The following is a 27,082-nucleotide window of genomic DNA, read 5'->3' as shown; positions in this document are numbered from 1 at the left end:
AAAAAGAAAAATAATAATAATAATATATAGAAAAATGGAATTCTTCCTTTATATTGTCATTGAATTTAAAGTTTATATTCTGTTATTTATTCAATAGAAACACGAGACTAGAATTTTAATCCTATTTTTCTATTTTATTTATATTTATACAGAAAAAAAGGTCCTTTAGGTAGAAAAACGATTTTTTTAATTATAAAATTTTATTAACTAATAAATAAACTATAAGTCATATTTTCAAGATTTTTGTGTTATTCTACTTTACTATATGCCACACTTATTTTTATCAAATTTAGAAATAATTTTTTTTATAGTTTTCTATATTACCGACTGGTTAAAAATTTAACTACATGTTACTACAGCGCTAACAATTTTAATTTTTCTGTTTGCAGATTCTATCCTGGCTTGTGGTATATCTCACGTACTTCAAAGGGCAAAAGTAAAAAAAGGATATCTTAAGGACACAGAATTCTTCATATTCAGACTTTTTAGAACTCGGTCTATTTTTACGGTTATTTTTCACATTTTCCAAATGGAAATTTAACTTGAAAGTAGGGATCTCCTAGGGCTATTTAGTTTGAAAGAAAATCTCCTCGAAGTTTGAAAATTCGTTATTAAGGTAAATATTTTAATTTATTGGAAAAATTTTATTACAAAAAAAATTTAGTTGTATTTTTTTGACGTGGCGTTTTTTTTATATTTAAATGAAAAAATAATAATATTTATAATTTCTAACATTTATATGTTGTAAACATAAATTATATAAAAGAAAGTTGTTCAGAGAAAATTTTCTCGTCGAGATTAAAAAAGTTTTTAATCAAGAGAAATAATCAGTCGTTTGTGAAATATACAGTTTAATTCAAAATTCCACTTAATATTCTTGTTTGGAAAAAAAAAAATGTAAAAATTGAATTCTATTTTTTTTTTTGTCATTTTAACCAAACATTTTTCTATATGAGAAGCGGACAAATACGATCAAATTTTCTGCAATATTTCCTTAAGCTCACAGTCGTAAAATTTACTTTCTATTAGAGAAACCTATTTCATTTGAGAAACGTTCTGCAAAAGAGATCTATATATGAGTTAATGAAGTTTCTACTCCTGAGTCTGAATATTTTCCACGACCGAATATCTAAAAGCTTTTCATCAACTCTCTCTCTCTCTCTCACTCTCTTTTTCTCCTTTTTTTCTTGTTAAGCTTTTACTTTTATATTTAATAATAACAAATTTGTTAATTAATTTTATTAATTCATTAGAAAAAGAAAAAATTAACACATTTTAAAAATAAGAATTTTTAAAAACTGATTTTTGATTTATTAAAAATTGTTTTATTTTTCTTAAATATTCACAAAAAGATAAATTTGTCAAAATAAATAAAATTTAATTCAATAAAATTTATTCTCACAATTATGTTATTTTTGATATTCAATAAAATATGTAATATTTTTTTTTTTTTAATTTTTTATTTATCTTAACGGATGTTGATATGATTTTTCTCTATGCAAAAGTTGAAAAAGATTCTATGGAGTTAATTAATAATTAGCTAGTCAAAGGCTTCGTATTTATTAATGACGTTCCTAATTAAAAAACTTTGTATTACCGGGTCAAAGAAATAATTCTTTTTATGAATATTATAATATAGATATTTAACGCTTAAAAAACGTATATATATATATATATGTATAATTTTTATTATATAGAAAATTTTTGCACATAAAAAAAAGTGGTGGTGGTTTCTTCATATTTAAGAAAAGTCTACAATCCCCCCCCCCCTCCCCTTCACTCCCCATGAACGAGAATAAAGAGAAGCAAAAGAAAACCTTATTTTCCGGTGGTTTCACTTAACCCACTCGACCATAAGAGATTTAGTTTTGCTAGCAGGACTCGCGTATAAGAGAACGAAAACAAATCAAAGTCAAAACTTGCTTTCTTCACTTTATTATTATTAACATTTTTATGGTTTTTTGAAAAATTTTGAAAATAATTATTTTAAATTTTATTATTTAATAATAATGATTTATTTACATAATTTATTTGTTTATATAAGGTGATTCCGAACCCTCTAAATTTATTTTTTAATTCAATTTTTTTGTTTAAAAAACGAAATAATTTTTAAGGGGTCCGGAACATAAAATTTTATTTTAATTTTAATATTATTATTTATATTATTATTTTGTTTTATCATAACAAAAATAGAAATAAAATTCTATAATACTACTATGGTAATTCTGATAATTTCAAATCCTAATAAAAGACTTGTGTGCGTCTACAAGTATTTTATTAGTTTTATTAAATAAATAAAAACTCACTCTTAACTGTTTTGTAAATAATGTACGGCTATATATATATATATATATATATTCGAAACTTTACATTCTAACATTTATTTACTTAGGTTAAAAGTTACTTCTGGTATTGATGTTATTTACTTTAGTCAAAACAGGTAGTTGATGTACTTTATCCAACATATGTATAATTATATATTCCATTTAAATCTAATTAATTCGATACACAATAAAAAAAAAAATTATTTAATAAACAATTATTCGTCTATATTAAAATTGTTTGGAATTTTTTTTTTCCAAAAAAGTAAGTCATTAAAAAAAATATTTATATATTTTTGAATGAACTCTAAGGAAAATTTATTTTATTTATTTTTTTTTAATTAAAAATTTCTGATTCGAAGAAACATTAATTTTTTTTATAACTAGTTTCTTTGATCTCTTTAAATGGAATCCTTTTTAGTTATTTGAATATTTACTATAGGGATATATTATGAGTGAACTTTATGAATGTATCAAATGTTTATTATTAATGCCCTATAAAGTAAACCATTTAAAACTCTCCGACATTTTTATTAAAACTATTAAATTTTATGCTTTTAAGAAAATAGTACAAATTAAGATGCATTTAAATATATATATATATATATATATAATAATATTAATAATAATATAAATAATAATATAAATAATAATATAAATAATAATATAAATAATGAGAATAAAAAAAATAATATTAAAGAAAAAAATTAATAAAAAATAAAATAATAATAAATATTTTCGAAATAATTATAACGAATAGAGCAATAAACAATGGTTTAATAAGTATATATATATATATATATATATATATAATTTGTCATGTCAGATTATTATATGTATATTGAATTTGTATGCAAATTTAGTGATATTTTTGGTAGTATAATTCAATTAAGTAAACTCGATAAACGTACATACATACTAGGGACATTTATATGTATATATATATATATATATATATATACATATATATATTTGCAAGTATGTGTATGTATTTCAGTGTAAATGTTTGCATGTATATATGTACGTATGTGTACGTACATATAAATGCGTTTGTAGTCAAGGTAAGTTAGGAGTCCGTGATTGCAGGACTCGCGGGACGATTCGCGAATACACAAGCCGCGATTCAGGTTCAACAAATATTTGCCAAAGTACCTAAACCCGTATACAGCATCAAATTACTCGACTGATATATATACACATATATATATGTATCCTGATAGCGACAATATTCTATCAATTTTAGTCGATTATATTCGATTTCTGATTTCTTGGAGAAATTATATTGTAACAGGTTAATACACGAATTGCAACTGATTTAATTATCTTTGAAATTTTTTTAGTCTATACAATAATGTTATGTCACCTTTGACAAGGTACCTTTGTACTTCAATGTAAACATTTACGCAAGTGTATAAAGGTAATAAAATTTGAAAATTCGATACATTAATAATTTTTAAATTTGAAAATTTTTATTTAAATTAATGAAATTTATTTTTTTTTAACTTTGTTTTTGAATTTACATTTAACATTTTCAAATTAAAAAATAATTATAATTTTATATTATTAATGTATGGAAACAATTTTCGAATTTTATTACCTTTATATACCTGCGTTTCGAGATTAAATACAAAGGTTCCTTGCCAAAGGTCATATAATATTGTATAGATGAGGAAAATCCCAAAGATAATAAAATCAGTTGCAATTCGTGTATTGACCTGTTTAGACGTGATCAACGGGATTCTCATTTTTTTAATTTTAAAAGCAAAATATATTTTACGCTTTTAATTTGATATTTGAATATAGAAAATTTACATTCGAGAAATTATTTTAATAATTTCTTTTTTTTTGTTTCAGGAGTGTTCGAAAAATTGTAATCGTTTATAATTTTTAGAAAATGTCTTTTGTTTTTTTAATTTAAAAAAAATATTTCGGGAGTGTTCGAAAAATTCTTAAAATCGCGCGATCGCTTATAATTGTTAGAGAAAGTATTCAAAATTTCTATAGTTCAAAAATGTTTCGGAAGTGTTCGATAATTTTTAAACCGCGTGTGTTTCCTCCGGCAAATATTATCATCATCAAAAAGAAGTATTTTTTTCTTCGGTCTTACTGCAGTCTAAGGTAAGAGACAAATATTATTTTAATTGATAATAAATTTTCTTTTTCTACCAAAAAAAATTTTTAGTAAAAATTTTTTAGAAACAAATTTTGTAGAAAAAATTTATTTTGAGCTTGACTCAAAATTTGTTTTTGATATAGAAAAAAAATTTTATACTTTTGAAATAACTAACTATACTAAAACCCCTCCCTCAAAAAAAAAAAATTCTATCCAATTCGAAGTTATTAAACGTCATGAAATTGGCGAGTAACGAGTGGAAGCTTTTTTATATAGTAAAGAGTTATATTTTAGTCTATATATATCTATATAGAGTAGGAGTTACAATATTGAAGAAAAGATCCGGCTGTCATTTTCATCTTTTCGTCGCAATTCTCGACCTCGTTCGACCAGTCACCCGAAGACAGCATCTGTCTGTTAGCACTGAAAGGGGGGGTGGGGAGAGGGGGCAATATCGGACCTTTACATCCACCTTGGCCCATTGTATCTCAAACCTTTAGTTCAGGATTTTGCTTCTATCGGTTTTTCTACTTATATATTGGAACGTTTTGAGCATCAGCTTCTTCTGAAAGGCTACTGACACTTAATCGAAAGACTCTTTCAAAAGTAACAATTATAAAATCCAAAAAGATAAAAAAAAAAAAATTCCCCTTTTTTTTCTCCCCAGGAATTATTAGTTTATTCACACGTAATATAGATAAATACCAGTAGAGTAAAATTTACAATAAAATTAAATAAAAAATAAATCTGATAATTATTTCTATATTATTATTTTTTATTACTTAACAATAAAAAAAATGTATTTTCTATTTAAAGTAAAATCTTAAATATTATAATTACTTTTTATAAGTTCTCTTAAGGGATTAGGGATAGAATAGAATCATCAATGTGTTTGAATGGGAAAAAACCCAAAAATTATATTACTGTAGAATAAACATTTAATAAAAATTGTCTGTAATTATTCAAGATTTTATCAGCAAGTTAGTTTATGTCCTTATTTGGGTTCATGAAATAACACCATTAAAAATGTGCAAATATAGAATTTCAAAACCAAACACTTCTAAATTGCTGAAAACATAGTTTTTAAAATCAGTTTACGTGCCCGATTTAAAAAAAAAATAGTTTTTATATAAAAAAACAGTAATTTTATGCGGGAATCAGAATTTATTTAATCTATTAAATACTGTAATAAATGATAAAATAATTACTTATTTTTAATTTTACATATAAATAATTATATTGCTGTAGTGTTTGTATCCGATTTAAAAAAATTAAATTATAATATTAAAAGAACTATTTTAAGAGGGACAAAATTTATTGAAGAGAGTCGAATGGTCTCTGAAATTCTTTGTAAAGAAGAGACCTTTAATTATCGCCCTATAAAAACAGCACTAAACGTGAAAATGATAAACATTAATTTTAAAATACTTTCTTCTTGAAAGACGGACACTTTTTTTACAAAAGCAGCTAGAGATTCTTATCTTATATAAATTTCCTAAATCCGAAAGATTATGCGAATCCATACAAAAACACGATTGCAAAACGAAAAGTAATATAATGACACGTTCATTACCTCCTGCCGCCGTCAGATGGCAGCAGCATGCAGGGCGCACAAAGTCGCAGCTGTTATTAGATTACTTTTCTACTTTTTGTTTTGCAACCATGTTTTTCTATGGATTCGTACCGTCTTTTGGATTTAGGAAATTTATAAGATGAGGATTTTGGCTGATTTTGTTCTTGCTAAAGAATTTCAGATACCGTTCGACACTTGTAACGTTTGTAATTGTGAGAATCAATATTTTTAGCTCGCCGAGCCAGGGTTCGTTTTGATTCCAAAAAAATAATAAACAATAATAACGGTTAATTACAAACTGATCACAAATTATTTATTTACAACGGTATTTACAATATCAATGTTATACGAGGATTACAAGTGAATCGCGAAAGTCGGTTTCGAGTAACGATTTTTCGGCATCTATCAAAAATAAATGTTGAGCCGCGGGAATTGAAAATCGGCATCAATCGGGAACGTCGTATATTTGAGCCGCGCATTAACAAAATCGGCTTCAACTCGCTATGATGAGCCATAAATCAGTTACTTTACTGCCTAAAAATTCGCGATAACCGGTGAACCACGAGTAAAACTCGTGTTACAATTATACGAAGAGTAACACTCTAAGTATATCTAAGAACGGAGATTAAAACGGTAATAAAACGGAGAATCTACTTTAAACATTCGAGAATTCAAATTTACGTTACTATACATTTCGTTATTTTACTATACATTTTGTTACGTTATATTACAAATCTTTACTATACATTACTTTAAATCGCGACACATTATTTCACGGTTCGTTACTATACAATATATACACTAAAACCGATATAATGTTCGACAGGTAAAACCCGACGAACGAGAGTAAAACTCTCCGCAAAGATTCTTGGAGTAAGACTCCAAGTCAAGTGGTTAAGACCCACCCGGACTCCGTGTAGCACGAGAGTGGCGGTCCTCACCGAGAGCGCAGCTTATATAGCCGCTCGGTAGGCTGGGCGCACGCGAGTGAGCTTTGGCCATGCGGCCCGCGCGGCGAAATCGGCTACTACGTCTTTACGCTCTGCGGTCGGTAACTTGTTTATCGACGCGCGATAATATTTAGTACAAACATTTACCGGCCGATTTCTAACTAACATTACACCCCCCTTTCTTTAAAGGAAGAAAACTTTCGGTGTAGTTTTCTTCTTACACTCGTCCGATTTTACTTACAAGATATATTACAAAATAATTTACAAAACAAAATTTAGACACACGACATAAAGCGGTATTCGTGACATCTTGATTGAGCCGTGTTGAACTGGAACTGACTGGACTGGATGTAGCTTCTCTGGATTCTTCTTCGTTTTTTTTTCTTTTTACGGTTTACAACGACGGTACTTATTTACGATGAAACGAATTATATACAAAACTTTCGAACGATACGACGATACTAAGAAAAGACGGATAATGAACCGGTGTTGTTCACTCGGTTAAACGGTTACTGTGGACTACATATTTACAAAAAAAAACGGTGATAATTACATAAGACGACGTACTTATGGAATTTTCTTGACGGCGACAGGGTTTTCATTTCATGAGCGACGAACAATATCAGTGAGTATGTAATTCAAACGGAATGTTGCAAGTTTCTTAACAAAATGGTCAGAACTAGGACCAAATGTTTCTTGATACAATTCAACAAACTCAGATGTATGTTTAGGCTTCATGAAACGAAAGGAAACAAAAACGTTGAAGACGTGTTAAAGGAAATGTCTGTAACGACGACCAGACATTCCTTTTTCGTGACGTGCAAACAACTTCGGTGGTGCCACTATGGTACCCGGGATGTACTAACTATTTCAAGCACTTCTGATAACAAATTTGATAGACTCGTTCGGTATGTGTTCGATTATTTCGAGTTTAGACACACGAGTTATCACAGGATACGGACTCTACGGAAAAATACGGTATACGGAACTGATCATTCTAAGATGCGCGCATTGTTCTCCTTATGCACTACGTTGCATTTCTCGAGTAACAATCTGGCTATCTTAGAATCGACGGTATGGATTTAACGAAATTTCTATCGGAATAACAAAATTACATAACGGGGTCTATTTACAAAAACGTATGAAAACGAAAAACGTATATTACGGTGCGCGTGACAATTTCTCGGATACTCGACCGGTTTACAAATTTACATAGACGTTACACGGATACAATAAATCAAAAGCGAAAAATGACGGTAATATTACGATATACTAATATACTACGGAATTTACAATTTAAAAATTAACGGTTGTAACAATTTCAAATGAATTTAACATTAAAAGTACGAGGAAACATTTCTAAAACGCGATCGGATAAACGGAGGTGACAATTAATCGAAAGAAAACGCGATACATCGGTAAAAATGAAATTACTACGATCGTTTTTTTGATTAACGGTCCCTGTTCGGGCGCCAAAATCTGTAACGTTTGTAATTGTGAGAATCAATATTTTTAGCTCGCCGAGCCAGGGTTCGTTTTGATTCCAAAAAAATAATAAACAATAATAACGGTTAATTACAAACTGATCACAAATTATTTATTTACAACGGTATTTACAATATCAATGTTATACGAGGATTACAAGTGAATCGCGAAAGTCGGTTTCGAGTAACGATTTTTCGGCATCTATCAAAAATAAATGTTGAGCCGCGGGAATTGAAAATCGGCATCAATCGGGAACGTCGTATATTTGAGCCGCGCATTAACAAAATCGGCTTCAACTCGCTATGATGAGCCATAAATCAGTTACTTTACTGCCTAAAAATTCGCGATAACCGGTGAACCACGAGTAAAACTCGTGTTACAATTATACGAAGAGTAACACTCTAAGTATATCTAAGAACGGAGATTAAAACGGTAATAAAACGGAGAATCTACTTTAAACATTCGAGAATTCAAATTTACGTTACTATACATTTCGTTATTTTACTATACATTTTGTTACGTTATATTACAAATCTTTACTATACATTACTTTAAATCGCGACACATTATTTCACGGTTCGTTACTATACAATATATACACTAAAACCGATATAATGTTCGACAGGTAAAACCCGACGAACGAGAGTAAAACTCTCCGCAAAGATTCTTGGAGTAAGACTCCAAGTCAAGTGGTTAAGACCCACCCGGACTCCGTGTAGCACGAGAGTGGCGGTCCTCACCGAGAGCGCAGCTTATATAGCCGCTCGGTAGGCTGGGCGCACGCGAGTGAGCTTTGGCCATGCGGCCCGCGCGGCGAAATCGGCTACTACGTCTTTACGCTCTGCGGTCGGTAACTTGTTTATCGACGCGCGATAATATTTAGTACAAACATTTACCGGCCGATTTCTAACTAACATTACACACTCTTAATGCATAAATATAAAAACAAAACAATAAAATAACTTCAATGTTAATAAATTTATATGAAACCAAATCTAAAACATCTATTATCTATACGCATATAAGTATACATTAAATAAATTCTGGTTCCTCATAAAACACTATTTTTATATATTTAAAACTCAATTTTTTTTAAATTTGACACGTAAGTTGATTTTAAAACCTATTGAAAAATGGTTTTTATTTATTTAAGAACCATAATCAAAAAAAATTTTTAAGTGCCAACTCATTTTTATTTAAACCTCCTTCTGGCGCACCGTGCCAGGTAATGAGGAAAGTAGATAGGAACCCTTAAGAGAGTATTCATTCACTAAAAATCGCTCAAAATAAAAAGAAGTAACAAGCAGTAATTTTAAATAGACAAGAATTGTATCAAAACTATTGTGTTTAAATAAATTGTTTTAAATTATCTTAACCATTTTAAGTTCAAATTTTTTTATTTTCACAATACACAACAACAATTATTATTATTATTATTATTATTATTATTATATTTTATTATATTATAATAATAATAATAATTTTTTTAATATTATAATTATTATTTTAAATTATATTTTAATAATTATTTATTGTATTATAATTATTATCATTAGTTAAGTAATCTGCGTAAAATTATAATTAAATATTTGAATGTAATTAATAGACGACCAATCTCAAAGCATTTGTGTGTAATGGTATTTCTACAAAGCAAGAGGTAGTTAAGCAATCTATTTACAATTAATTTATCGGTAATTACAGTTATTCAGTTTAACATTAAACTATAATTTCACGTTTAATTTTACTTTTAGTAATTAAATGCAATAAAATTTTAATTATAAAACAGTTTGATGTATTTAAATTGTTATTCAATATTGAACTGTTTTCTTTTGATAATAATAATAATAATAACAATAATAATAATAATAACAATAATAATAATAATAACAACAATAATAATAATAACAATAATAAAAATAAGAAAAATAATAATAATTTAGTACAGGGGGTCAAAAATTATTTAAAAAAAAATAATAATAATTAGATAAAATAAGATTCGTGGGAGTTTAGAATTTTTGTTTTTAAATTCAAAATCACATATTGTTTGTGCAGAAAAAGTTAGATAAAGGTTCGCATATTTATCTTCTATGCTCTAAAATCGACCTTCAATGTATAAAGCGTAGTATTTTTTTTTTTTCATCTCAATTCACTCACGAGAGTTATTGTTTTATTTTTTTTTTCAAATGAAAAGACGTAAAACCAATTCTAAATTAAAGGAATGAATAAAAATGTAAATTTCAAAAATTGTTATACGATACCTAGTAACGATAAAAAATGAAAATAATATAATACTTTATTTAAAAAAAAAATTATTAATTGTATTTAAAAAACAAAAATAATTGGAAAAATAATACATGTTGAAATAATAAATTAAATATATAAAAATTTGAAACATATTTAAATTTATCAACAATTTTTTTTTTTTTTTATTTTGAAACTTTTCAAAAGGAATCAATTATGTAGAATAAAATAAATTAAATTGAAATATTTTACATAAACGTACAAAATATCAAAGTGCACTTTAAATATTTAAATAATAAAATTTTATCAATAGATAAATAATGAAATATAAATGTTAATATATACAAATTGAAAATATTAGTTTATTTCATTATTGATTACATTTTCTTCTCTCTTCCCATAGAAAGTTTTATCAACAAAAATTTTTTTCATTTTTTTTTTCACCCTCCTTTTGTGTGTAATATAGAAAATGTCATTTTACAGTTGAAGTAACTTTTTTTTTTGAAATTTCAAAATACCATCAATGCTTTTTATTGATAAATACATTCGAGGGTGAGATTTTGGAGAATAATGTTCCGTTGGCCTTTAGTGTATATCGAAAGGTCAGCAAAGTTATTATATTTTAGAATTGCAATCCTTCATGCTCTACTGAAAGTTAAAAATCGTTTTATTCTTTTTTTTTTTTTTTTTTTTTTTTAATGAAAGTCTTTTTTTTTCTTTTCATTGATATGTATATTTTTTTCTTTATATTAAAAAAAATGAAAAATAATGTGTGCAGTTATCCTAGTTTGCAAGTGAGTGGAATTAATTCAAAATTTAAATGACTTTTTCTAGAGCTCTTCAATTATGGCACGTTTAATGACTTTCTTTTAACAAAACAGTTTTATTGTTTGACATAATATGAAACCGTATTTATATATATATATGTAAAAAAACTAGGGTTACCCATTAAAATAAATTAGTTTGCTCTATAAAAAAATATAACAATAGTAATGATAATAATAAAAATAATAATAAAATAATATTATAATGTCCAAAATAAATAACGTAGTAATAATTATAAAAAATAAGAAGACATAAAATTGGTCCTAAAAAAAGGAATCAGAAAATAAAAATAATGCAGAATAATATTCTTACGAAAGATAAAGAAAATTTTCATTTTTAATGAACCTCTTCAAGAATCAAGGAAATAATCTTTATAAAAGTACATTTCTCAATTCTTAATTAAAAACAATATATGTGTCAGTCAAGAGAAATCTAGGCCACTCCTTTTATGTAACTGAAGTAAATTTTCATATTTTCAAGGAAGAGAAATTATATTCGTATGAATTAATATTAAAGTTGAGTAATTAAAAAAATTAAATTTTTTTTTTATATTTTCAGTAAAACCCGTGTTTTTCTGGAAAAAAAATGACCCTCAAAACGACTTAACTTTTCTTTGTAAGTAGCAAAAGTATAGATGTAGTCAGACAAATAAAATTAACTCGCATAGGTCTGAACAAATTAGACCGCAACTACTTAAGGGTTATATTTAAGTTGAAAAGTATATAATTTTAGTTAGACGAGTTAGAAAAATTTTAAAATAGTTTTTTTAACGTCACTTTATAAGTAGAAAAGTATATACAAATATTGGTTTGAATAAAAATTACCCCAATTTCAAAGAAAAAAATATTTTCGAAATAATAATGTTTATAATTAAAAAAATGAGAATACAGTACTTTAGTCATTTTTAGTCAGACTTAAAATTTATTTTAATTTGTCTGACTAAATGTATATTTTTCCACTTGAAAAATGAAATTTTTTAAATTACGGATATAGCAGAAATTTTTTTTTTAATAATTATGTTTTATTAGTATTTAAATTTACAAGCAAATAAAATACAAATTTTGTTTTTGTAATAAGAGAGTATATATGTACTTTGTTTATAAAATATTTTCTTGATACCGACACTTCGTAACAAATTTTTATAGCCGCCCTTAGTCGAGGGCATCTAAACGCACTCTGCTCTCAACATAGTTGTTTACTATACACAAGCAATGTTTGTATACACACTAAACACTACAAGGTCGAGTATTAGGAAACTTATGTACCAACCATTATCGTAAAATATGTGAATTTTTTCTATTAAAAAAAAAATAGAAAAGTTTTTTTTTTTACAAAAATGGAAAAAAATTTACAAAATCTTAAATTAGGTTTATCAAAATATTTTCCAAAAATTATTTTGAAATATAACCTATTCTTATTACTGAAAAAATGACGAAAATATAAAATTCAGAAAGTCTGACTGGATATTTACTTGTACTACTGCTAAAATTACAGAAAAGTTTATCAAGTCTGGCTTAACATTTACTTGTACTACTGCCAAAATTATACAAAATTTTATAATGTCTGACTAGATATTGACATGTACTACTACTGCGAAAATTATAAAAATTTAATAATGTCTGACTACGTATTTACTTGTACTACTGATAAATTTAGAATTAAAAAAGTCTGACTAACAATTTATTTTTCTATTATTTTTATAAATTAACCATGTTATAATGTCTGACTAGATATTTACTTGTACTACTGCCAAAATTATACAACATTTTATAATGTCTGACTAGATATTTACTTGTACTACTGCCAAAATTATACAAAATTTTATAATGTCTGACTGGATATTTACTTGTACTACTGTTAAAATTACAAAAAGTTTATAAAGTCTGACTTAACATTTACTTGTACTACTGCCAAAATTATACAAAATTTTATAAAGTCTGACTAGATATTTACTTGTACTACTGATTTTAGAATAATTCATAATGTCTGACTGAACATTTATTTTTTTACTATTTTTTAAAATTGGCCATTATGTCTGACTAAAACTGAGTTTTACTACTGAAAGAATTACATTATACCGATCTTAATATTGACATGTTCTACTGACAAAATTAGAAACCTTTTTGATGTCTGACTGAATATTTCCTTGTACTACTGCGAAAATTATAAAAATTTAATAATGTCTGACTACGTATTTACTTGTACTACTGGTAAATTTAGAATTAAAAAAGTCTGACTAAACATTTATTTTTCTACAATTTTTCTAAATTAACCATTTTATAATGTCTGACTAGATATTTACTTGTACTACTGCCAAAATTATACAAAATTTTATAAAGTCTGACTAGATATTTACTTGTACTACTGATTTTAGAATAATTCATAATGTCTGACTGAACATTTATTTTTTTACTATTTTTCAAAATTGGCCATTATGTCTGACTAAAACTGAGTTTTACTACTGAAAGAATTACATTATACCGATCTTAATATTGACTTGTACTACTGACAAAATTAAAAACCTTTTTAATGTCTGACTGAATATTTACTTGTACTACTGCGAAAATTATAAAAATTTAATAATGTCTGACTACGTATTTACTTGTACTACTGATTAATTTAGAATAATTAAAAAAGTCTGACTAAACATTTATTTTTCTATTATTTTTCTACATTAACCATTTTATGTCGGACTATAACTAAGTTTTACTACTGAAAAAATTGCATAATACCGAACTTAATATTGACTTGTACTACTGACAAAAGTAGAAACCTTTTTAATGTCTGACTGGTTATTTACTTGTACTACTGTTAAAATTACAAAAAAGTTTATAAAGTCTGCCTTAAGATTTACTTGTACTACTGCCAAATTATACAAAATTTTATAATGTCTGACTAGATATTGACTTGTACTACTGATTTTAGAATTATTCATAATGTCTGACTGAACATTTATTTTTCTACTATTTTTCAAAATTGGCCATTATGTCTGACTAAAACTGAGTTTTACTACTGAAAAAATTGCATAATACCGAACTTAATATTGACTTGTACTACTGAAAAAATTTAAACTTTTAAAACATCTGACTAGATATTTACTTGTACTACTGATTTTATAATTAAATTATTACGTAATTTTGTACTAATGATAAAAACTACATAGATCTCGAACTAAATATTGACCTGTACTACTTGTTAAAATGACAAATTTTTTTTTAAGGCCGACTAAATATTTACTTTTCTACTGATTTTTTAATTTTGTCATTATGTCTGACTAAAACCAACTTTTACTACTGAGTAAATACAGAATTGTCGAATTAAATATTGACTTGTACTACTGACAAAATTAAACGAAAGCTAAAAATAATTCTGATTAAATATTTACAAAATTACAAATTTAAAAAAAAAATTGACTTAATATTGACTTGTACTACTGATAAAATGTCAAAATTAAAAAAAATATTTTTTAAACACTAACTTTTACTTATGATATCTTTGTTTTAAAAAAAATATACTATACGTGTATGTATATATATATACACTGAAAAATTATATTCTTAACAGAATATTTTCTTGGCGCCTACTTAAAAATATTTCCCATGTAATTTATTTTTACAGTTAGAAATATAATATTCTTAAAATAAAGAAAAACTTTTTAAATTAAGAATATTTTTTTTCTCTGTAAAATATACGAAGCAGAAGTACGCAACGTTTATGATAAACGATTTTTAAAGAAATAATTTTTTAAAATGAAAAATTCTATAATTTTTTGCCTCAAAAATATTTATTACAGTTTTAATTAATCAACAAATTATAAAAAAAAAATATTTTTGATGCAAAAAATTATATAGAATTTTTCATTTTAGAAAATTATTTCTTTAAAAATTGTTTATCATAAACGTTGCGTACTTCAGGCTTCGTTAAAATATTTCTTAATTTAAAAGAAGTGTTTCTTATATTTTACGAATATTAATCTTCTAACTATAATAATAAAATACATGGAAAATAGTTTTAAATAGGCATCAAGAAAATATTCTTTTTAAAATAATAATTTCATTCACTGTATAAATTTATATGACACTGATGATAAAATTTTGGAATGTGCAAAGGAAGGAGAATTGCATTCGTGACGCATGAACTAGAAACAGTGACGAGGTTGGAAACCCCCGAGGAAAATTGTTGGTTTTACGCACACGGGATAAAACCCCGGGAAGGAAAAGCGCGCGCGCGTTCAATTTCATCCCGAAGGTACACTGGACGTCATACTTACACATACACAGACACAAATTCATATATCTATGTAGATATATAAAAGCACATACATACAACTCGTGTGCTGCTGGCGTTCGAGAGGGTTACCCTCGAACCTTCAAAGTGATGCGCGTGCGCACCTGAAATTTCCATCTCGTGCTTCAGTTCTTCGCGACACCTCGTGAAATGCGCGCCGTTTTTAGGTTTTGCCTAACGGATCGGTCGCTCGTGTCGTGTCGTCACCACTCGTGTACACGCACACCATCCGCGAATCTGATTCGTCCGTGGCCGGACGATCGTGACTTCCTGCCTCGTGGTGCGTGGGTTGTCATCCTAAAAACGTGTGGTGGAACCACCGGCAATCTTCCATTATATATGCCAATCACAATATAAAAAAGAAATTTGAACTTTTTCTATTTTTTTTTTTTTTTGAGGGGGTGAAAAAAAGAATTTATAAAAGAGAGAAAGAATAAAAATTTAATTTTCTTTTTCTCATTTTGTAAAAGTAAACACACACACATATAGATACACACGTGACTTCCGGTCTCAAATGGAAAGCTGCGACTCCTCAAATGAATGCAAACAACTCATTGAGAGATTACAATAATCCTTGGGACAATGCTCGTCATGAACAATTTTGATGATGATAACCACAAGGTTTGAATGCCAGTTTTTCTCTCTGTTTTTTATTTGCAAAAAAAAAAATGATGTTTTGAAATAATTTTTTTGGATGAATATTGGGAGTAAAGTTTGAAATGATAATTGCGAGAGAATTTTACGAAAAGGTGGAGAAATTAAAGTATTTATTTGAGAAAGTTTTATTAAATTACGAAAATATATATTTTGACATTTTTTGAAAGATGGTAAATGTAAAAATATTTATATTTAATTGCAAGGATCTACAGTGAGGATTTTAATATTTACAATATAGGTAGTAAAGATTTTAATATTTACCTTATAGATTGCAAGATTTAAAGTAAAGATAGTGAATTATGTAGAAATGTATAGATTTACTGTGAGGAATATAAAATTTACAATCGAGATATATTAAGATCTACAACAGAGATATAAAATTATAGGATTTACAAAAAATAGTTTGTAGGATTTACAACAAAGATTATAGAATTTACAACAAAGATTATAGAATTTACAACAAAGATTATAAAATTTATAATAAAGATTGTAGAATTTGCAATAAATATTGTAGGATTTACAATCTATATTGTAGGATTTACAATAAAGATTATAGAAATTACAATAAATAATGTAGGATTTACAATATATATTGTAAGATTCACAGTACAGATTGTATGTTTTACAATATATTGTAAGTTTTACAATTCATATCGTAAACTTTACAATACATATCGTAAGTTTTACAATACATATCGTAAATTTTACAATACATATTATAATTTGTACAATGCATATTGAAAGTCTTAGAATACAGATTGTAAGATTTATAGTAAATATTTGAAAATTTATGAAGTAGATTTAAAAATTTACAGTTTAAATTGTAGATAGTACAATCAATTTCTGCCACATATGTCAGTGTAATTTGCTTAACCTTATAATTTAATTACTAATATTAACAATATCAGTAATAATATTAATATTATTATTATTATTTATTATTTATTCATAGTCCACACCTTTCGGTTTCGGACGAACTTCCGGTTTACATCTTTCTATTCTTATATTAATAATATTAATAATAACAATAATAAAAATAATAATAATAATTATAATCATAATAATTATAATAATCATAAAAATAACAGTAATAGTAATAATAATAATAGTAGTAATAATGGTATAATGTAATATCATAATATAATAATAATAATAATAATAATAATAATAATAATAATAATAATAATAATAATTAGATTAATAATTTAATGAGAGACTGTGTAATAAAAAATGTTTCTTGATATTGGAAAGTTTAGAAGACTCTTTTATGTAATAGTAAAAAAGTTATATATATATATTTTTTTTTTCAAGTTGAAAAACAATTTCAAAGAATGTAGTTTGAAAATAATTTCTGATAAAAAGTTAAGCCAACTTTTAGTTTTATGTTTCATATAACAGGAATGTGATACTCTTTCGTGAAGAAAGAGATAAAACTTGAGGATCACTTGCATAAAAAAAAGGCCAACATTTTTTTTAAGAATCTAGTAGGTTATAAATTGGCTTCTTTTCCGGTTCAACTCTTCTTGTTACATACACAATTTTTATTTTTTTTTTTCATTTGTTTTACCGGCAAGATTATATATATATAAATATATACAAAAGTAAAAGATTGTTATAATCTATATAAAATCTATTTTTTTCTCATCAAAAAAGTTTATTATTTTAGAATTTTTAAATTTTAATGTGTTTCTTTGAAGGGGAAAAATAAAGGTTTTTGATATTCAACAAATATATTAATAATTTAAAATAATATAATAAAGAAATTAAAATATATTAAATATTATAAATAATGCTAAAAATATAATTATAATAAATTTATATTTTTTTAATATGGAAAAAAAATGTTTTCTTAATAGTTAAAATAATCCTTTAATAACTTTCAGAATCAATCATTTTTCATATAAATTGTTCATTAAAAAAATTAAATTAAATTAAATTTTTTTTTTCTCGTTAAAAATATATTTTGCAGGGAAAAAAATTACTTAAAACTCAAATTACCTTGAAGTATGGAATAAATTTTTTGAAATTTCTTTAATTTTGTTTTTTTTTTTGTTCTTTTTTTTTTGTCATTTTAAAGAAGCATTTTACTACGCTCTGTAATTATACACTTTGGGTAGATAAAATTTTGTTGGAATATTCATGATTCCTCGTGTTTTAATCTGGCGCTGAGTTGTTTTTTAATTAATATTCCTCAAAAAATCAAGTTCATTTAAATTTGCAATTAACAATCGCGTACCATAGGTGATAAATGGTTATTTTTTTATATATTGGTATTAGTCAAGGTTTACAAAAAAATACGCGCGAAATAATTAAAATAACAAAAATATTTTTAAAAAATAATTAAAAAAAAAAAAAATAATAAATAATAATAAATAATAATAAATAACATTATTTATACATAATTAAGATATATATTTCATTCAATAAAGTGTATAAAAAGTATTATTTCTATCTGAATGAAAAGAAAGAAAGAAAAAGAAAATAATTGAGCTTTGTAGAATTTCAATTTTCACGTTCAAATTTCGCTCGTAGTTATTGAATTTCTGCGGTTATACGTATATCATAACTGTTTACAATCACTTGTTTAATAGTCATTTCAAAAAGGTACGTCATTCAGATGGTTTTTTTTACGCTTTTGCGTTGCGGCAAGTTTTTTTTTCACTTTTCCAAAATTTTCATTGAAAAAAAAATTTAGGTTATACATTATTATTATTATTTGTTCGTTTTTTAATTATTATTAATGCGACTTACCTTAGACAAGTTTTTGCGTCTGCGCATTTAAGTTACTAGAAAGATTTTTCGCTTGACGTCAATGTAAATTCGCTCAATGGGAAAATTTTCGAAAATTGCTTTCGTTTCTTGCTAAATTCTACATTGAAAAAAAAAAATTATTTTTTGATTCAAATAATTGACCAGTAAACTCGCTCAATGGGAATTTTCGAAAATTGCTTTCGTTTTTTGCTAAATTTTACATTGGAAAAAAAAAATTATTTTTTGATTCAAATAATTGACTAGAGATAATTATTTAGTTATATATAAAATAAAAATTAATTTAAATTTCAAATTTGTTTTAAATATGTAGAATAGATTAGAATTATTTTTTGGCATAAAAATTGATAATCGAAGAGAAATAAAAAAAAAATAGTTTTTAATCATAAAAATGTATAATATTTATTTATTAATAAATAACATATTAACTTATTAATTATTATTATTATATTAATTAATAATTAATAATTATCAATATTAAAATATTATTGTTAGTAAATAAATAATTTAACACTAGAATTTTTGCAAAATAATTTTTTTCTAATTTGTTAGTTTAAAAATTTATTTATTAAAAAATTTATATATTTATTGTTATGCTTTAAAATGGAATAAGAGCGTGAAATTGAAAAATTACAATTTTCGACTCGAAAGAGGATGCGATAAAATGAAATTGAATTTTATTTAAATTACATTGGCGACAACAGACTTATCTATCTCAATAACATAATAAATAATTCATTTCCTACTATATATATATATTGAAACTGTATTTACTTGAAATAAATAGATCTTTCTTTACGGTTGATACACTCGATTACTTGAAGTGCATCGATTGTTTGCCACATGAAATTGTTATGTGCAAGTTTTAAAAAAGTAAACAAATTTTCAAATATTTTAGTTGGATAAATTTGTTTTTATTTTATATTGTATAAATTTCTATTAAGCTATTTATATAATAATTTTAAAAAAAAATAATAATTTTATAATTACTTGGAATAAAGTTACTTTTTTTTGCAAGGGAAGCTAAAAATACATATTGTTGTCGTTTATACTTTTTATTATAATATTATTCCATTAGCAGTTTATTATAAACAGCTGCAAGGGATTCTTGAAGTTTCATGATGAACCCTAGAGATAAAAGTGGCTCTCATAGTAGCATTTATGCAGAAACAACACAGACGAGAAATCCCTGTTAAAAAAAAAAGTCAAAGCAGCGCTAAGCAGAAAACACGATTTTCGCGCACAACAAACAAAGGATTATTTGTCATTCTAACTTTATAAGTATATATATATGTATAATGATAACAAAATGTTAACAAATAATTTCTTATTTAATTGAGCTAAAAAAAACAGTATAAAGTTTTTTTTTCCCGTAATTAATTAAAAAATAGAAGAAAAAAATAAATATTGATTAATTTATTAATATAATTAACATTATATAGGGAAATTGTGATTGGATAAATTGTTGATTATTTATAAGAATTAGTGTCCCATTAATTATAATTTATAGACAAAAATGAGGATTTAATTTTTTTTTTTTTTATTTTTATAAGAGAGAAAGAAAAGTAATCAAGAAAAGACTTAAAGTCGTAACGAATGAGGAAGACTAAATCTTTGCCGGAGATTATCAAAATCCTGATTCACGGGAAGAGAATACATATAAGAACGTGAAATTTGCTTTTATTATAATAATCCTCTTTCATTGTCACTTTTACTATTTCCGTTTTATGAAAAATGTATTTCAATATTATAAATTTAAGATTCTTTTCTGCAAAAAAAAAATAATTTACTATTGTAATTGATATTATTTTTGTAAAGGAAGAAAAATACAAAATTCATTATAAAATCTATTTTATGAAAAAAAAGAAAGAAATTACTGAGGAAAGATCAATAAAAATTTAAATTATACAGCTTTATATCAAGTGCAAGGTTACATATTAGGTATATTAAAAGATTGTCGAAATGAAAGGTAATATTTTTCTGATCCCAAGGCCTGTCACGAAAAGCATTGAAAATAGATTCTAAAAACAAGATTGGCTTTATCCCTTTCAAATTTCATAAGAAGCTCCCATCAATTTTCAGGGAAAATTGCCGTCTACTTTACATGAACCTTTATATATATGCCATTTCTTACACGTAAATGTAATTTTCTCAATAATGCAAATTGTCATAATCGCTTTAACCTTTGTTTCCTTTATTGACCTTAGTGAATTGAACCTGCCAATTGTATTTAAATATTCCAATTTTTTTTTTTTATATTTATTTTTTATTAATAAGTCGTAGAAAGAATATAATTATTTCTTCTATAATTTATAAAGAAACAATTTACAAAAATTCAAATACAAAAGATGTAAAAAAAATTTTTAAACTAACAAAATTTTTAATTGAAAAATCCATTTTATTATTTTTGTTTAAATTAATGTATAAAATTCACATTGCCTAAAGGGATAAAAAAACGAGTTTTTTTTTTATTTTTTTTTTGATAGATTTGTATTCGAGGAGAAAAATATTCATTTTTTCAAAGAGACACATGAAAGAAGAGATTAATTTTTTTATACGAGTTCGTATAACATCTACTCTCTTTTACCAATGTTTTTATTGCATTTATTTCAAAATACATGAGATTTTCTAGAATATTACTTTGAAAAGAATTATTCTTTTTTATTATAAATTCCTTTGAAATTATTTATTATTTCCAAAAAAGCAAACAGAAAAAAAAATTATTTTTCATATATATATATATTTCATAATTATTATATTCTCTTCCCGATTGTATAAAAATATTTTTTTTATTTAAAAAAATTTTCATTTTGACTCACGCATAAAAGTATTTCCTTTTTTTATTTGGCAGAAACTATTTTCCTCTTTTGCTAAATTTTTTTTTTTTTAATTAAAAATCAGATGGTAAATAGTATCCGCAAGTAAATATTTTTTTTTTCGAAAAAAAATATAAATAAATATATTTTTTTTTAAACGTTGGATATTTATGGATTTTTGATATAAAAATTGAAAAATTGATATTTATTGGGAAATAAAGTGCAATATAAAAATAATAATAATAAAAAAAAGAAGTATAGTAAAACGAAACAAGATGTGATAAGCAACAGGCTTTATTGCTCTGTAGATAGCACTTCCGGGATAAAAAGTAAATGGGAAGACGGTATCTTATATAGTTATGGCATGATTTAACTCACTTCACTACAAAGTGCAGTAGCTTTTTCGTTAAAAAAAAAAAAAAAAAAAAATCACTACGTGTCTAGAATAACCTCTAGAAGAAACGAGATTCTCTCGAGTTCGGTCTATAGCTTATAGAAACGCCCCACTGTTTGTATCTTAAGAACATACTTTGTTTAGATATATACATGATCATATGTAACGAAACTAATTAAAATTATTCTAATCGAAAAATTATTATTATTATTATTATTATTATTATTGTATTATTTTATTTTAATACTATTTTAATATCAGAAGTTTGACTAAATATTAGTTTCTACTACTGCGATTATATTTTATTCATTATGTCCGACTAAATAATGACTTATACTACTAATAAAATTAAAAAAAAATAATATCAAACTAAATATTGTACTCCCGCGTGAAAATGGCAACTGTGGGAGTAGTATGGGTTAAAACTTTTTGAGATTTTATCCATAGTTGGGCCACTATGGGGCAAGTATGGGTTTTGTCCAAATCCCATAGTCAAACTTTGGCCATTTATAAGTCCAACACTTGATAATATTTCGCCGCGAGTTGGGCCATACTATGGGGATTCTTAAAATCACTTCATTTAATTTTAGGATCATATTTTCTTGAATTTGAACCATTTTTTAACCAATTATTACACAAAAAATGTATAAAAAGCATATATTTTTATTATGAATATTATTAAAATAGTTTCAAGAACTTTTGTTAATATTTCAATAGTATAATTTTATTTATAATTTTATGGTATATTTTTATTATATATTATAAATTATTCGTATTTCAATATATCTTATTTTCAAATTTCAATTTTTTTTCCAAGCAATAAGCTAAATAATTACTTTTAAATGATTCTTTTCGAATAAATTTAAATTTTGATTTCCTTTTTTTAAGGATATTTTAGCATAGGCTAAATATTGATTTGTTTTATTACACCGTCCGACATTTTTTAACTTTTTTTTCACACACGAAAAAAACAATGATTTTCAGAAACTAGGACCAAAAAAAGATACCCGTGTCTGGGCGTTTTGCTAGATCAGGTCATTTTTTGCTTTTAGGGGTAAAAACAACCCTTAAATGAAAGGTGATAGGAAATCTTGTACAAATTAATAATTTTTTATGAAACCTGGTATCTCGGGGTTTTCCGGGTCGCTGATTACGAATCTGATGTCAGATTTTCAAAATTCAAAATGGCGGATCCAATATGGCGGTCGAAATTTATAAAAATTCACCAATTCATTTGAAAGTTGTTACTTAGGGGTTTTTGGGGTCGCTGATTACGAATATGATGTCAGATTTTCAAAATTCAAAATGACGGATTCAATATGGCGGTCGAAATTTATAAAAGTTCATCGAATTCACTTGAAACTTGTTACTTAGGGGTTTTTGGGGTCGCTATGATAACGAATATGATGTCAGATTTTGAAAATTCAAAATGGCGGATCCAATATGGCGGTCGAAATTTATAAATATTAATTATTTTTTGTAAAACTTGGTATCTAGGGGTTTTTGGGGTCTCTGAGTACGAATCTGAAGTCAGATTTTTAAAATTCAAAATGTCAGATTCAATATGGCGTTTGAAATTTATAAAAGTTCGTCGAATTCACTTGAAACTTGTTACTTGAAGATTTTTGGGGTTGCTGATTACAAATTTGATGTCGGGTTTTCAAAATTCAAAATGGCGAATCCAATATGGTGGTCGAATCTTTAAATCGTAAAAATAAGCGTCTAAAATTTACACAAACGTAATACAAGAGTTTTTATGAAATGTTTCTATTAATTTTATTTTATTGCATCATATTTGTTTCAGATTAAAAATCACTTAAAATAAAAATTTTAAAATGTTAGCTTGCAAATTTTAACAAAAAATTGATCGAACATTTAAATTTTCAAAATTATTTTTCAGATTTGTGATCTTCACCTTTATTAGATTTGGCGTTTTTATTATTTTTATCTGACATCACTTTCGTACTTAGAGACGCCGAAAGCCCTTAGATACCAAGTTTTACAAAAAATTAACAATTTTTATAAATTTCAACCGTCATATTGAGTCTGCCATATTGAATTTTAAAAATCTACAATCAGATTCGTACTCAGCGACCCCAAAAACCCAGAGATACAAAGTTTTATAAAAATCTAATAACATTTATAAATTTCGACCACCATATTCGATCCGCCATTTTGAATTTTGAAAACCCGACTTCGAATTCGTTATCAGCGACCCCAAAAACCTTCAAGTAACAAGTTTCAAGTGAATTCGATGAACTTTTATAAATTTTGACCGCCATATTGAATCTGCCATTTTGAATTTTAAAAATCTGACTTCAAATTCGTACTCAGCGACTCCAAAAATCCCTAGATACCAAGTTTTACAAAAAATAATTAATATTTATAAATTTCGACCGCCATATTGGATCCGCCATTTTGAATTTTCAAAATCTGACATCATATTCGTTATCAGCGACCCCAAAAACCCCTAAGTAACAAGTTTCAAGTGAATTCGATGAACTTTTATAAATTTCGACCGCCATATTGAATCCGTCATTTTGAATTTTGAAAATCTGACATCATATTCGTAATCAGCGACCCCAAAAACCCCTAAGTAACAACTTTCAAATGAATTGGTGAATTTTTATAAATTTCGACCGCCATATTCGATCCGCCATTTTGAATTTTGAAAATCTGACATCAGATTCGTAATCAGCGACCCGGAAAACCCCGAGATACTAGGTTTCATAAAAAATTATTAATTTGTACAAGATTTCCTATCACCTTTCATTTAAGGGTTGTTTTTACCCCTAAAAGCAAAAAATGACCTGATCTAGCAAAACGCCCAGACACGGGTATCTTTTTTTTGGTCCTAGTTTCTGAAAATCATTGTTTTTTTCGTGTGTGAAAAATCGTGTCGGACGGTGTTACATACGACTGATTCTGTTAAAAAAATAAATGATTTAATAGTCTATTTATCAAGAATAAAAAATTATTTAAAACAATTCTAAAAATTTTAATTTTTTTAAAGTTTCCAAATATTTGAAAATTTATCATTTCACAAAACAAAAAATTTTATTTTAAATGAAGTATTTATTTATTAAAAAGAGAATTTGATAAAATAAAAATTTATTTAACAAAAAGACAAGTTAATTATAACAAGGAAATTTTTATGTAATAACCTCAGAAATATATATTTTTTCAATGATAAAAATTAAAATTTGAAAAGTTTTTGAAATCACTTTTTCATTTTGAAAAAACTAAAAATTTCCATTTTTTATATGAAAAAAAATACAATTTTTATAAATTTTTTGTGTAACAATTGTTTAAAAAATGTTTAAAATTAAAAAAATCTAATCTTAAAATTAAATCAAGTGATTTTAAGAAACCCCATACTTGACCCATAGTATGGCCCAACTCGCGGCGAAATATTATCAAGTGTTGTACTTGTAAATGGCCAAAGTTTGACTATGGGATTTGGACAAAACCCATACTTGCCCCATAGTGGCCCAACTATGGATAAAATCTTAAAAAATTTTAACCCATACTACTCCCACAGTTGCCATTTTCACGCGGTAATAAAATTACAAATATAAAGAACGTCTGACTGAACATTTATTAGGACTACTGATGAAATTGGAAAACTTTTCAAAGACTGATTAAATATTTACCTACTCATTTATTGCTTTTTAATTTGGCCATTATGTCTGACTAAAACTGACTTTACTACTGAGAAAATTACAGTATTTTCCAACTAAATATTGACTTGTACTACTGAAAAACTGTACGAAAGTTTAAAAAAATGTCTGACTAAAACTGAATTTTACTACTGAGAAAATTACCGAATTGTCCAACAAAAAATTGACTTGTACTACTGAAAAACTCTACGAAAGTTTAAAAAAAATGTCTGATTAAATATTGACTTTTACTACTGATAAAATGACAAGAATTAAAAGTCTGATTATTGACTTGTACTACTGATAAAATGAGAAAATAAAAATTTTAATATTTTTTTTTTTTCATGCTTTTTCAATTTCGTTGGTGTGTCTGACTAAAACTGACCTTTACTACTGAGAAAATTACAGAATTGTCCAACAAAAAATTGACTTGTACTACTGAAAAACTCTACGAACGTTTAAAAAAAATGTCTGATTAAATATTGACTTTTACTACTGATAAAATGACAAGAATTAAAAGTCTGATTATTGACTTGTACTACTGATAAAATGGCAAAATAAAAATTTGAATATTTATTTTTTTCATGCTTTTTCAATTTCGTTGGTGTGTCTGACTAAAACTGACTTTTACTACTGAGAAAATTACAGTATTGTCCAACTAAATATTGACTTGTACTACTGAAAAACTGTACGAAAGTTTAAAAAAAATGTCTGATTAAATATTGACTTGTACCACTGATAAAATTCCAAACGCTTAAAATATCTGACCAGACGTTGACTTGTACCACTGATAAAATTTCAAATATACATTGACTTGTACTACTGATAAATTTACAAATCTTTAAAGTCTAACTAAATATTTATTTTTACTACTGATTTATTATTATTATTATTATTATTATTATTATTATATTTTATTTTAGTATTACGTCTTAACCACACCAACCCACTAATAAAATTACAAAAAACTTAGATAGTCTGACTATATATCT

The 27,082-nt window shown here is 25.5% G+C and overlaps 1 protein-coding gene across 3 annotated transcripts in view; it reads left to right on the top strand.

The window, feature by feature from the left end:
• Window positions 1–4,312: 4,312 nt before the first annotated feature.
• LOC127283034 (5-hydroxytryptamine receptor-like) overlaps window positions 4,313–27,082 on the top strand; it is a 175,761-nt gene continuing 152,991 nt past the window's right edge. For 2 of the 3 annotated variants that reach the window (XM_051307687.1, XM_051307684.1), the window contains exon 1: window positions 15,919–16,416. The gene's annotated coding sequence lies outside the window, so the exon portion shown is untranslated. Of the gene's footprint in view, window positions 4,440–15,918; window positions 16,417–27,082 lie in introns of those variants that run through there. The other variant, XM_051307685.1, reaches the window with a different exon arrangement.

This window comes from Leptopilina boulardi, unplaced genomic scaffold (assembly GCF_019393585.1).
Source record: "Leptopilina boulardi isolate dan_hultmark-lab unplaced genomic scaffold, ZJU_Lbou_2.1 LbouV2_305, whole genome shotgun sequence".
NCBI classification, from domain to species: domain Eukaryota; kingdom Metazoa; phylum Arthropoda; class Insecta; order Hymenoptera; family Figitidae; genus Leptopilina; species Leptopilina boulardi.
The sequence above is the reverse complement of the archived record's forward strand: the minus strand, read 5'-3'. Positions and strand labels throughout refer to the sequence as shown.